This window comes from Cygnus olor, chromosome 5, assembly GCF_009769625.2.
Source record: "Cygnus olor isolate bCygOlo1 chromosome 5, bCygOlo1.pri.v2, whole genome shotgun sequence".
Classification (NCBI taxonomy): domain Eukaryota; kingdom Metazoa; phylum Chordata; class Aves; order Anseriformes; family Anatidae; genus Cygnus; species Cygnus olor.
In genome coordinates this window covers 617,491-632,058 of record NC_049173.1, presented here as the reverse complement: position 1 = coordinate 632,058, position 14,568 = coordinate 617,491, and the positions used below count along the sequence as shown (strand labels likewise).

At 45.9% G+C, this 14,568-nt stretch overlaps 1 long non-coding RNA gene across 2 annotated transcripts; it reads right to left on the bottom strand.

Annotated features, from left to right (window-relative positions):
* Positions 1-2,406: 2,406 nt before the first annotated feature.
* On the bottom strand, positions 2,407-14,338 carry LOC121071454. 2 transcript variants are annotated; one of them, XR_005820607.1, is made up of 4 exons: positions 14,032-14,338; positions 5,398-5,509; positions 4,270-4,768; positions 2,407-3,656 (listed from the first exon to the last, which is right to left on the bottom strand). It is a non-coding gene; the product is annotated as an uncharacterized LOC121071454 (long non-coding RNA). The 2 variants fall into 2 exon arrangements; XR_005820606.1 differs by lacking the exon at positions 14,032-14,338 and adding an exon at positions 7,768-8,842.
* Positions 14,339-14,568: the final 230 nt, after the last annotated feature.

Sequence of the window (14,568 nt, the reverse complement as noted above, 5' to 3'; positions counted from 1 at the left end):
CCATGCTTACAGGAACTCATTGACTTCAATAACACTTGAGCTGAAAATAGAATCTATGCACAAAAAGGATGAAAACAAGGCAAGGAGTTAGGCCTGAGCAGGTAGGCAATCCTACAACACTGTAATGATACACAAAAATCAATACGGTCTTCAACAAAGAATTTGCCACCTCCCATGTCATTGCCTAAATATGAGCCCTCACCAACGAAGGGTATATATTTTTCCTATTGGCTCCACGTTCAATTATTAGGTAAATCTCTCTCTCATTTTGAGTTACCATTTTTGCATTTTTTCCTGACCTGAGCGCTCCCTTTATTTATTTATTTTAAATTTGCAGGTGGAAATTTGGAAAACAGAGATTTAAGCAAACACAAGTCAGTCATTTACAAGGCTTATACATTAATCAGATACATATCTCAAACTCAAAACACTGTTGTCAATTTAACTTAGCTTTTTAAACAAGCTTTGGGCTTGCCTGTCTTCCCCCCCACCACCACCTTTTCAGATCTTAGGAAGAAAATGCGCATCTAAAATTTGCCTGGCTTTTTCCTATTTCTACAATGTGATCTAATTACAGATTGGATTTCTTTTTCTTTACTGGGAGGGTAAATCCCGCCTGGACGCCTACCCGGGCAACCTGCTCTAGGGAACCTGCTTTGGCAGGGGGTTGGACTGGGTGACCTTCAGAGGTCCCTTCCAACCTCAACCATTCTGTGATTCTGTATGGTGCTGCACTTCGGATTTAGGGTGAGAATAGTACTGATAACACACTGATGGTTCAGTTCTTGCTGAGCACTGCTTGCTCTAAGTCGAGGACGTTTCAGTTTCTTGTTCTGCCCTACCAGCAAGGGGGCTGGGGGTGTGCAAGGAACTGGGAGGGGACAGAGCCAGGACAGCTGACCCAAACTGGCCGAAGTTTTCCTCTCCATCCCATATGGCATCACACTGAGCAATTCTTAGGGGGTAGCTGGCTGGGGTGGGGTGGGGGGGAGACTGCTGCTCAGGGACAGGCTGGGAGTGGGTCAGCAGGTAGAGACAAATTGCACTGTGCATCACCTGCTTTGTAATTCCTATTATTGTTATCATTATTGTTTCTCTTCCTTTTCTGTCCTGCCACATTAAACCACAACATTCTCCTAAAAGAGGACTTCTGCACACCAGCTGTTTCCTTGTAGGAAGAATTAGCAGGCATTGAGAAGTGCTGGAACACTTAAGTAAATTGGCACCTGCTACAGTGAACAATGATTCTGTCAATAGAGATAATACAGCTTGTTACAATATTATAAGAATGGTCTGATGACTCCCTTGACTTCATTATAATCACAGTATCTGAACAGCAAAGGGCCCTGACATATGTGAACACATGAAAAAAAATCACTGGAGAGGTGCCTCCATTACCACAGAACTCAGCACCTCCCCTCCCACACCCCCCATCTAGCACAGCACTCCTGCAAGGATGGTTTCACATCAAGAGGTATGGTAGGAAACCTAGTGAGAGGGAAAGCCCCATTAAGATGATCTTACCCAGCCATCTTATTATTACAAATATATTCCAATTTCAAAAAAGAAGATCTATATCTGAAAAATATTATATAAAAAACTATCAGCTATCAGTGATCTGATAAATTCTGATTGCAAATATGGATAACACCACAATACGATATCAAAACTGTATTAGAAACACTTAAAATGAATAAAACTTTCATCTAAGTTGATAGAGTTTGTGTTCCCCAGCTGATTTACTTCAGGTGTGGCCTCACCAGGGCTCATATTCAGAATAAATAGATAATTTTGGAACTAATTCACATATATATATATATATATCTGCAGAGTTTTGATCACTACTCTAAGAAGTCTGCAGAATGACACAATGAACGTCGCCCATACTGTCTCCTACATTCCTATTCAGTCATCTTACTCACATCAAGTAGCGAACACATTGTTATATACCAAAAAGAAAAAACAAAGCAAAAAAAAAAAAAGGACTTTATTTCTGTTCTTACCTTAAAGCAGCAGCAATAGTTACAAATATGATTTAAACATACATCACAAAGTACTCCTGGCAGTGTCATGTCCACAGACACCAAGGGCTCTCGCACATACACACAAACATGAAGTCAGCTTTGCATTCTGTCACAGGGTTAGTTGGCATTTTATGAGTGCAAGTTCTTACATTAAGATGATCAAAGTAATAAAAAGCATTTTGAACTGTTAACGATGAAAAAATAGCTTAAACATTCATAAAAGCTTTATTTTTTGTCATTTGCTTGGAGTCTTTCAGTGGTTTATAAAAAAGCATTAACACTAAAGAACAACTATCAATCATTTTGGTAGTTATTACAATTAAAATTACGAAGTAAAAGACATTATATATATATAATAAATAAAACAATAAAACTCTGCTTACACTTCCTTATCATTACTGCTGCTGGCCGTTTGGCAGCCTGGCCCCACCAGGCTTCGGCCAAAGCAGAGGAAGGAAGCAGGGGCTCTGCTCTCCGGTGGGACAGATGCTGCCTGCTTCCCTTGTGCTGCCTACATTTCCATTACACTTCCAGCCACTTCCCAACAGGAAAGCTGGGCAAGGCAGCACAACTCACTAGCATGATTCATAACATTTTCACGAAGTAACTAAACACCCTGGAAAACGTTTAGATGATGCTGTCACCAGGAACAAACAGAAAATAAACAAATCGACCAAAACCAACCAGCACACACACACAAAAAAAGCTTGAGAGCACTGCAGTGCCTGACAAGGGAACAAGGAACATTCCTTCCTCATAACAACAGAGGAGGGAGATCTGCAAGACAAAACATGAAGCTCAAGCAAGACATTACGTGCAAGTTAAAAGACCTCTGTTAACTGAGAGTGGGGTTTGTGGTGAGGGAGCCACTGGCGCCCCTCTCACTGAGGAACCATTCACAGCTATTCACAGTTCCAAATGGTCACATGCAAGCAAGATAATGAGAAACGCACCATGTTCTGTATTTCATTCTCATCCCGCTTACACGATATGGATGCACAATGCTCTTGTCCTGTAAGATAAGACATGGAAGGCTCTCCATGTGGTGCTTCAGTCACCAGGCTCATCTCTGCTTTATAAAGCACATGAACAGTAAATACCATTTTGTGCCCTTTTCATCCTCCTGACGACTGAGCTCTTGTAGCGTACCTCAGGTGCAGTGCAGGAGCTGCTGTGCTCTTCACACAGCTAAGTCAGGGCAGCTGGCTGTTGGATGAGCTACTGCAAGGGAACTTCAAGTTCTTTGAACTTGCCCAAGTTCTCATCAACTCTGCTGTCTCTTGCAGCAACCTAGGTGTGAAAAATGTAATTTCAGAGGAGCTGAATGCAACCACCAGGCTTGCACAAGGGCTTCCAGTGCTATTAGCTCCTCAGCACAAAAAGGCCCTGTGACATGGGGCTGAAGCTCCAAGCCTGTCCCAGCTGCAGCCCGGGGTGTTGAGCAGCAGCTCAGCAGGTACCAGGCATTGGTCTGCGCTGAGCTGGGGAGGGCAGGATTGCTGCTCAGTGCCGAAAGCACCTCCAACACTCGCCGCAGGGTCCAGGTACGTGCTTGAAGACCCACAGAAACACCAAAGCACCCACTGGAAAGGATGTGGTTTAGCTCCTCTTCAGTGCCAAGGGTCTCCACCTCTGAAGAAAGGGTTAATGGCTGCTGGCTTAATTAGTGCAACATGAACGAACAACATTTTTGTGAGCTTGAGGGTAAATTAAGACAACGTTTAGTTCTGCTTCTTATTAGCTCTGCATAAGTTCTCCCAGGAGCCTAATTAGCTCTGTCACAGTAAACATCTCCTCTATTTACACAGGGGAATGTATTCCTTTTCTATAGGTTTTGCCCTTGCAATAAGCATCATTAGGAAATACCGCCCCCTCCCACCCCTCCCGTAGGGCACTGGGTGCCGCAGCGCAGGGTCTGCTGCCCTGTGCCCCCCAGCCCTGGCTGTGAGCAGTTCCCCGCAGCCAGCCCACAGCCACCTGCGTGACCCCGAGCCCCCCTCCAGCACAGGGGCAGGGGGCTCAGCCGGACACCCCAGGGTACACTCCCTCAGTGCTGGGACCCGGGGCTCCAGGAGGCAGCAGGCTTCCAGCCACGCATCTCAGCGTGAGTTAATAGACTGCATTGCCAGAGTTACCCGAGCAAACAAGCTGGGCTTGCCAAGGCAAACTTGTTTCCCCCCAGGCAGTCTTCAAAATAAAGTGGCTATAAGGAAAAATAAATAAATAAGAAAGAAAAAGCCAACACCTGGGAACACTATCAAAAGACAGTGGACTCTTTTTCACTGGGAAGAAAGAATTGACTGATTTCAAGTCTTCTTTTCAGATCTGGGCACTTCCATCATGTGAAATCATTGCGGTATACAGCTTATCTCCTGGGCTTCTCTCCGGCCTGAGGTAGGTTAGATTACTTCTCATATCAACGTTGGCACTGGAATCCCGCTGCCTGGCACGGAGCACAAGCTGCAGTTGCTGCTGAAGCTGGCGATGGCGGCGTGCTGTGCCAGCCCTGCCGGGGGTGCAGCCTGCCTGCCCAGCCAGCAGCCCCCGGGTCTGATGGGACCGGCCGTGTCTGGCCTTTGCTCACAAGAAGTAACGTCCCAGCCGTGCGACCTCTGCTTATCCATGGGATTTTCAGAGTAAGTGTCAGCATCTCTCCACTGCCACCAGCACATCTTCAAGCAATTGCCACCACTCAGGGATTTTATAATGCAGAACTTCTCTTCCTGAGAGTAACAGCCATACACCTTGAAGGAATAATCACAAGTAAAATTGCCTCTGTACATTAATTATCTTTAGGCATTTGCTCCAAAATGCAGGTAGTCATTTTTCTGTTTTAACATTTATAGTTCTGTGCAAAGTACTTCATTATGCAGAAAGATCCCAATTCAGTCAGGTTCTTTCTCCCCTCTCAGTTTTTACATAGACCTTCCGGACTTCTTACTTGGAAGGAAAGTCTCAAATATGTGCTGAGTCAGAAGGGAAGGTGCTGTAGCTCACAGAACAATGCGGCGAGGGGCAACCCCCGTTCTCTGTGCCAGGTGCTGTTGGTCCCCATCCTACTGGGAGCCTTCCCCTAGTCTTGGATCAAGACATTAAGAACTGCCCCCAAGGGATGCTACCCGTAACTCTCTGGATTTCCTAATGCTGAGCACAACCTTCCAAGCCCTAAGACCCTCCCAGCCCTCACCCTCCACCAGCCCCCCACCCGCCTGCAGCTCCCTGCGGGGATGCTGCTGGAGACCGCAGCTGGTGTCTGCGGCCTGGCTGGGCGACGTTTGCTGCTCTGCCCTTAGCTGGTAAGCTAAAGTTTAGAAGAAAAGTTGTGCAGATTACATAGTATGAAGAATTATTGGCTACAAAATTGTGAACACACCTTTTGAAGCATTTTCCTCACTCGTTACAGCAAGTTGCAAGACAGACACCTGCCACCCTGGTGTTCAGTATTACAGTGGTATATTTAACATCAGGCCTGGAGGGTGGATCACCTGAGAAATACATGGGAAGTCTCTGCAATATGACTTGTTGGCAACTGCATTTTTAGTACCTTTCACTACTAGAAATAGTGTCTGAAGTGTTTTGCAACTCTCAGGCAAAGCTCTCCAGGTGAAGAAATGAAAAAAAAAGATCAAGTTACAGGGTTGCCAACAGACCCCCTCCAGCTCAGCAAGAAGCAGGGTATTAGGGGCTGCTGGGCCCCGTGGGTGCCGCCAGGGACACCACGCACCACCGGGACACAGGTGGGTCCTGCTGCCCCTGGAGAGCGGCACTGCAGGCTCACAAGGCCGAGCAGGTCCCAGCACCGGTGCTTTGGTTCACTGGGAGCTGTCGCTGCACAGCCGTGCCACCTCGCTTAGCTTGCCCGAGCTTGAGCTAGACAAAGCAAAGGAGATTTCTCCAAACTCTGCCACAGCAGCAGGCATGGTCTGCGATGGCAGCTGAAGCAGAGATGGGCGCATGCTGTGACTGTGGGAGAGGGATACTCGCACAGCAGGAGCACACATCTTCTCTTTTGCAGGGTGTAAGTAGAAAGAGCATTTGTCATTAGCTCAGAAGAGTATGAAAGCTCCCAGGAACCTCACATTTAGGTTCTCTGAAGAACGTCTGCCCTGGAGTGCTCTCCTAGCTCCAACAGATTTCTCTGGAATCTGATTAAACTCATCATTTGTCACTGAAAATGTCATAAAATACTTATGACACAGCTGATATTTAAAGATCACAGTAGAAATTTCTAATAACCACTGTAACACAGTAGAAGCACAATCTGATTGACACAGTCAGAAAATTGAAATACTAGAGCAAAGAAACACTCTGATGCACCCACTAATTAGTTATCCACAATTCCTGGGGTAAAAGTTGCACACTCAGACCCTATCCAAAGACTTTCGTGCAGCCACTACCACTGCGCAGGACATCTAAGATGTACAGACAGATGGATGTTCCAACTTCCATTTGGAAGTTCTGCCTAGACTTAACATATACCAGGTTTTATACTTCACAATGTTGCCTAGTCTAATTTGAATTCTTTCAGGGTTTTGCCCTCCAAATAATAAAGGATTAGAGGGTAATAAAGGACTATGAGAGTCTTTAGATGCACTGCCAGATCACAACATGCCTTCTATTAGGAGAAACAAAGAATAGCCTTCTCCATCATCTGGCAGAACTCTAAGTCACCTTTCAGAGCTCTGTCCTCCCACCACAAGCTCAAGTACCTTTGTTTATGCATTGTTGCTCAACTTAAAGGAAGTGAAGCTCCAAGAATGTTATTTTAAAGCTATTGTCTCTGCTATTACTTGCCACAAATAAAGTTACCTAACTAATATTTAATGACTGATCATTGAGCTGGGATTGAAGAATTCTGACTGCCCACCTACATGTCATTGACATCTGTCTCATGCTTGTTTTATGCATCCTGGACGTGTTGGAGGAGAGTTACTTCAGCCCAGAGGCCTGACTTCCCTGGCACTGAAATCTTGCAGAACCTCAGGGACAAACCGTCTAAAGCTCTTTCAGTTTCAGCACTGATTCAAGCCATCTCCCACATTTGCTATACAAATGCAAAAGAATAATTGACTCTGCACTGAAGGCAGTAAATTTTTCAGCCTCTCTCTGCACCAACTTTACTCTTAGGGAACTTTCATTGACTCAGTATAGGTGAAGAGAAATTCTGCTGACAATTTTGCAATTGGAAGTGTTTTCTGAAAAAAAAACATTAAAAACAAACGAGTTTGCTTTCATTGCTTTCAATATGGTAAGACCTGCAGGAAAGATTTCTACAATGCCACTCCTTTGTAACAGAAGTGCTTTTTACAGAGGAAAACAGTGCACTCATTTCATATTTTGGGTTTAAATGTGCTCTTCAGTTCTAGTTTCTAACATGGTACATAAAACTCTTTTCTTAACTTAGAGTTGCAGAGTTATAGTTGCATCACTACTAAAAAAAATAATAAAAGAAATCAGATGTTCACAGTTAGTTGGGATAAAATGGCTTTTTAATAGCCTGCACCATTAACTACAGATATTTTAAAACTATAAAAGAGAGCTGTAATAATAACAAATTGTTCAAGAAAAAAAGGCAACTGATATAACTGCTTCCAAAGTAGGGAGGCAAAAAAAATATATTTTTCTCAGAGAAATGAATGAGTCACAGTAGAACATCTATGATCATAGAAAAACACTAGATTTAGTCACTGGTAAATAACACAGTTATAAAGGAGCAAATACAAAAGGATTCCTCACCACTCACCTGGAGACTTTTACAGTCAGAAGGTATCTTTATGATTACACGATCTGTCCTACACAGCCCTGGCACTGGGCCTCCTGGTGGCATTTCCTTCCTAAATGGGATGAGCTCCTTCACGAAAAGCACAGTTAAGCCCACCCAAGCAGGCCCAGTGACTTGGAGGAGGATGTTCCAACAGCTGAGTATCCTCACTGCTGGAAGGGATGCATTTCTTTCCTGAATTTGTTCATCTTCAGATGAAGTCATTGCACACTCATACCTTTATCTTTTTCTCTGAAGATCCATCTATTCCACGTCACCACGTAGATACCTATAGACAAGAAGCTTTAAGGTGCTTTGATTTAAAAAAAAAAAAAAAAAAAAAAAAAAAAAAGAAGGCTGAACTCCTTAATCCTTTCTATATGGAATGTTACAAAATCTCCCCTTATTGTTTGACTTTCACATGGAAGCACCCGCAGGTATCAAGCATGGGCATGGCTCTAGTGACGGACTTCCACAGTCTCTGCACAGGTAGCTTTTATGAGGCATCTCTGTCTGCATGGTCCTAGATCACACAGGCACTTTTAGGCACAACTTCACACCCATTCACCTTTAGCTTGCGGACAAATTCAGTTTTCAAGAGACTCAAAACATCTCCAGTTGAGCATCTAACTTACACAGGAATAACATCAAAGCTACGCAAGGCTGACAGGGGTCTTGCCTGGTTGAGCTCTGAACACCTCCAAGAATGCAGCCCCCAGCCTCTCTGAGCCTCTCTTCCTGTTTTTGACCACCTCAGGATGAAAGGCTTTTCCCTACATCTACCTGGCACGTTCCTTGCTGCTGTTCCTGCCACTGCCTCTCATCCTTCCAGTGTACCTCAGGAAGCACCCGGCTCTGTCTTCTCCATAGGGAGCCTAAGGAGGTAGAAGGATCCTCCAGCTCTCCTCCGGGCTGCACAAACCCACTTCTCAGCCTCTTCTCACACATTCCCATGCTCCAGCTTCATTTTTTCTAATCTTCTTTTGTTGTTTTGTTTTGAGTGGAAGGGGCACAATTCGATTTTCCCAGCTTCTCTTTGAGAGATACTTAATTATAACTTTTTTTCCTTTCTTCCCCCCTTACACATACTACAAAAAAGGCAAAGATTAAGATGGTCTACTATCAAAACATCTGAGACAGCTTTACAAATAGCTCCATAGGAATATCCCAGATGAGCAGACAGGCTATTAAACTCTATGTCTGTGGATTGGTCTAGCGTAGATCAAGAAGATACTGATCAGCTGGTATTGTTCAGCAGCAGGGAAGTCATTTGTCTTCAATATGAACACAATGCTCCTATTGTTGCACATCAGCTGGGGACCAGCCCTGTTATTGTGGCATTGATTAGTTGGTGTAGAGAGGGCAGAGGAGAGGTCTGAGTTTTAAGTACAGCTGAAAATCATGTGAGGGAATGGTGAGCAGGGAATACGTCACAGGAACAGCTTGTTAAAAGGAGTGTTCTAATACCTTTATACCTAGAATAACAACTCCATCACTGTCCAGAGATAACAAGCCCCACATCCTCTCTGCATACATGACCAAATGAAGAGAAGGCCAGTCTGCAGGCTGATCCCTGCACCTTTACATGTGCCAGTACCTGGGTCAGCATCAAAGCACTTTCTTGTGTGTTTATGTGACCGAACTGCTTGGCCTGATGTGTCCCACATCTGTCCCAAGAGTAACACTGTGGACGCAGGTCCTACCCAGCGTCCCAGCTGCACTGAGGGTGGCAGCCCTCCCCAGCAGCAGGGGAGCGTGTATCCCAGCCTGGAGCACGGTGCTTTGTCATGCACCCCAGCAAGGCTCAGGCAGATGGAGTCACCATGGACCACGGCAGCATGGGGTCAGAACTGTGCACTGCAGCAGTTGGCAGTCCCTGTCTTCCACCCATGCTGACCACCACTGTTTGAGAGCAGTATGATCTTTGCTGCTTTATCAGCAGTTGCCTTTTGTATTTTTCCTGAGCTGCTGCAAATACCCATGAGATCTGGGATGGGATCCCGGCACTTCCACCATGCCATGCAGCACTGGACCTGCTACTGTGCTCGTCAGCAGGACTTTCCCAAGCCAGTGCTTTCCAGATCCAGCGAACAGGTGCTGTACTGGCATTGAGAAACCATGAATAATATCTGAGAACAGCTTCTGCCAGTGATCTTACCCATAAAACTCCCAGCCTAAGAAATGTAAATAGGAATGCCACTTTCATTTAATCTTTCCTGAGTTTCTCACACACACACGATTTGGCCCATACTTTCATTGCCCCTGGTGCCACCAGGGTTATGCTGCCACTCACGCCATTCACACACTCAGCTGTCCAGCTGTGGTGGAAGAATAAAAAGAAGTAAAGCTGTTACCAGCCCCACAGGGCAGGGCAGATAGCTCAGCTGGGCAGCAGGGCACCAGTCCTGCAGTGCTGTGCAGGCACACGGCTGCACCGAGTGGGCTCTGGCACTGACTGCAGAAGCGGGCTCCCAGGAGCAGCACCACACCAGGGCGCTGCATGCAGCTGAGTAGCAAAGGTAAAACACCACGAGCAGCAGGATGACAGGATGGGAGATGGGAAACAGGGCCAGCTGCATCCCCGTCACACCAAGACTCAGCACTCAGGAGATGCTTGACTCTGCGTTGATTCTGCATGCCAAGACAGGTTGAAAAGAAAACAGTGACAAAATATCACAGAAGAAGCAGTGACAGAGTCCTGATTCATGGGTCCCCCTCTACCGCCTAATTTGTTGTTTTGAAAAAGATCAATGCTGTTGGTCTCCGCCAAAATTATGGATATGCTACTATTTGTAGATCAGTTCAGTGCATTTACAATCCCAGGAGAAATCTCACTACCGAATTTACTCATTTTCTCATTGATACTGACAACAGTAAGCACTCCTCTCCAACACCTGGTTCTGAGGCTAAAGATCCCAAGGAAATTCTGCATCTGAAAAAGCAACCTCAGCAGAAACAGCTTTATGACATTAAGAAAGCAAATCAAAACTCGGCCTTACCCTGATCTTTGTTCCTACTCTGCAAAGGAAGCAGCAAACACCATCTTTTCTTTTCTGGTTACTTCCAGACCAGTGCCCTAGATAGGGCTGCAAACTGCTGCTCATGCAACACACTTGGCTGTTCTGGGACTGATACCTCATTAGATCTAGGAAGGAAACCTCACTAATCACTGCTCTGAAAATGAATTGTTTCTGCTGATGATTATATTTAGCTATTATGATCATCATGCTAGAACTCCCCAGTTTTTGCACTGAACACATACACACACACACCCCCTCTGACCCACTGTCTCCACCACATGGAAACTAACGCAGGCTGCCCCTAAACCAGAACATGGAAACTAGGTATGTGGCCAAGCTCATTTCTTTCACTGCAAAACCTGTTTGGAGTACTGCTTTGCTGCCCACCTTGTCTCCATCATCTGTAAAATGCCATCATTTACTGCATATGTGGACATGATCACTCACGGGTAGCTGACTTGCAGGATGTCTGTCTCTGCAGTTCTTCTGCCACAATGCAGTCTGTGCTTAATGCTAGGAAATCTCCTGGTTTTCTGACTGCTGCAGGCTGTAGGAATATTTTTCATAAAAAAAATTATGCTCTCTTCCTCTCACACGCTCTTCCTTTTGTTTGCAGGCATGACCTACAAATAGCAGCTAGGTATTAAACTAGAGAAGAATAAAACAGATGATGTGTTCACCAGAAATCCTTCTTCTGCAGTTTGACTTTGTGGCTTTGACCTAGTTTTCTTCACCCTGTCTGAACTACTCGGTTGCAGAGAAAATTGAAAAAGGACAGAGTTTCTTTGCAAATGTGGAAGTCAAGGACTTGTCTTAGAGAAGAAATCAGCTCATTTCATGTTCCTTCAGGGACTCTGAACCCATGGTCTTTCCAGTTTGGACCTCTTCCTCTTTGTAAGAACTCAGGCATTCAACACTCTTCTCACTTGCAAGCACCCCACCTGAGAGTGCTGAGCCTGTCTGGAGCACCCTGAGGCACAGAACAGCTGCAGCAGTGGCATCCTCTCAGCGCCTCAGCTGTGTAAGCAGGTACAGAAGAAACTCAGGGCATGACCTGCACCTGCAGCACCCACAGAACACCCTGTGGAATGTGGTGAAGAACATATTTACAATGGAGAAGTAGCAACCTTACAGGCACAAGAAGTACAGCAGAAAAATAAAAATCCAGAAGAGCTGCGTTGATGCATTGTCTCCCAAATAATGCATGCTTTGGTACAGTGGGACCATTTTATATAGCAGCTAAAAGCATCTAAATCCACTCTGATATGTTCCAAAAGCACAGTGACTCAGTTGCATATGTTAGCTCATCTGTCTCCTCTTCAGATACATTTTCATCATTCACATTCCAAGGTTATATAATTTGGGGTCACACCAGGAATCCAGTGCACGGTGCAGCCCAAGGATTGCCCATCTGTACAGAGGAGATTTTCACTCATGAGGAGGCAGAGCTGGGTGATGAGAATAAGCCTTCAGATGGTGACGTATGTGACTAGTTGCTGAGAGAGCTAAAGCCAGTCAGAGCATTTCATTTGCTATGAATTGAGTAATTACATGACTCTAGGTCCAAATAGGCTTTTTATTAAGAAAATAGTTTATTTAGATCCTACAGCTGCAATTAATGCTGAACTGGCCCAGCTTTTCTGAAGCTCCTCCAAAGCTTCTCTCAAGCTATACTTACTTCTCCTTTATATCCCATACTGATGCCTGCCTACACCGAGCTATTTTAAAGTCAACAGAATAATATGAATTAAATATTTATATCAACAAATACTCAGTTGAGTGTTGCCTTCCATACTGCTAGTTGATGTACAAATCTGCACTAGAAACCTCTCCTCCACAAGAGAGATTATTTCCTTTCAGTGTGAAGAAAACTGGTCAACTGAACATAAAGCATAAGCTTTATCCACCTGTTACCTAATGCAGTTGCACTAAAAACAGCCTTGAATATTGTTAGATAAATGATGCCTTTTGATTAGAGGAACATTTGACTTTTGACATGCGCATAATGCTTACGATGGAAGCAATGGACAAAGTACCAGCTCCATCACCCTGTTCCAGTGACCCCTCTCAGCTGGAAACAGCAGCAGCCCAACACAGAGCAGGGAGAGCTGCTGCCAGCCGTGTTCCTCCCCATGCACCTTTTCACCTACAGCAACCTCAGCTCCGGGCTGAGAAGCGAGTGCGCTCCAGACCTAGCTAAGGGTTTTGCCACCACCCGCCACATCAAGGACGAGCCCACCCCACCTGTGCCACCAGCGCTGCCCAGGACGTGCCCGCAGCTCCCAGGCGAGGCCCAGGACAAGGTGTGCACCACCGCTCCTCCCCAGCTCCTTACCCCTTACACAGCATTGTCACCTCGCATACAGCACAGGTTTGGGACACGGTGAACCCCTATTCAGGGCAGGGAATCTAATCGCTCTGCTACCCTGACACGTAAAACCTTTTACATGCTAACAGGCAAAAGTTAAGTGCACATAAGCAAAAAGCTCATACTTCCAGAGCGAGCATCTGCCCTATCAGTGAGGTGTGCTAACCTAGATTTTTCCACTGACACACAAGCAAAGCTTTTTAACCTGTAGCACCCAGACAAGGCTACAGGCTAAACATCACCATTGTACTATAGAGAAATCTGAACACAATATCACGGGTCTGTGCAAAGTCTGCGGGTCACGATCTGCAGGGTCCCTTGCAGTTACCGCTTTCCAAAGAACAGCTCTCCCATCGACCCCCTTGGGAGCTCTGTTTTTATTCCCACAAAGCCACTGGGCTGGAGGAAATGTGATTATTTTACCACAGAGCTCAGTTCACCCACTATATGTAACCTGCCCTCATCCATTATTTCACAGCCTGCAATTTGTATTCACCAACTCAACACACACCACCAGGACGTATAACAAAGCACACCTGCAGCAGAGTAAGAAAATATCCCTGCGGGACCCCACTAAGAACCACTTATATGAAATCACACCTCCTTTACCTACCACTTATTTTCCAGACCTGTTAACTAAATCAATTTTCTGATACATTTAGCATAAGCTGCCCAGGCACTGCCAAGGGCTAATCCTCCCGCACCCAGCGATGTCACCTCCAGCACACAACAATGGAGAACACCCCGGGGCCACCCCTCCCCGCACCCCATCCATCTCCTCCCACAGCACCCCACACACCCCTCCCACCCCCCCCGTCAGGGGCTGAGCAGCCTCACTCAGCAGCTTGTTCCTCCTACCCTTACTGCCAGAGACCTCTCCTCCAAGCTCAGCATGAACTCTTCTTACTAGATCAAGACAAAGCCCAGCCCAGCCTTTACCCACAGCTCATTTTAAAGCCCTCCTTAACACAGCCCTTTTCGGCCTCTCTGGCTGCAGGTGGAAGCAACTCTCCCCCAAGGCCATCTGATGGTCTCCACGGCTCTTCTTGGTGTTGCCTCCTGCTGGCACCACTCCCTCAGACAAGGTGTCCTGGGCCAGCTGTGGGCTCTAGCAGCACAAAAGTACAATGTGGTGTTTCTTGCACGGCTCATTCATGTTTGCACCTCCTCATCCACAAGTCACTACTTCCCCTTTTCCCTTCCCTTCCCCCCTCACAGCAGGATATGACCAAGATGTATTTATCTTGGGATGCCCAGTAACCCCAGAATCCTCTGACGAAGGGCTGGCAGCTGTTCCTCGTCCTGCATTAGCAAGCTCAGCCTTGCTGAGTGCATTAGCTTCTACTTACCCTGTATTCCCAGAGCAGGCTTCCAGCCTGCCAGCACAGCATGGGC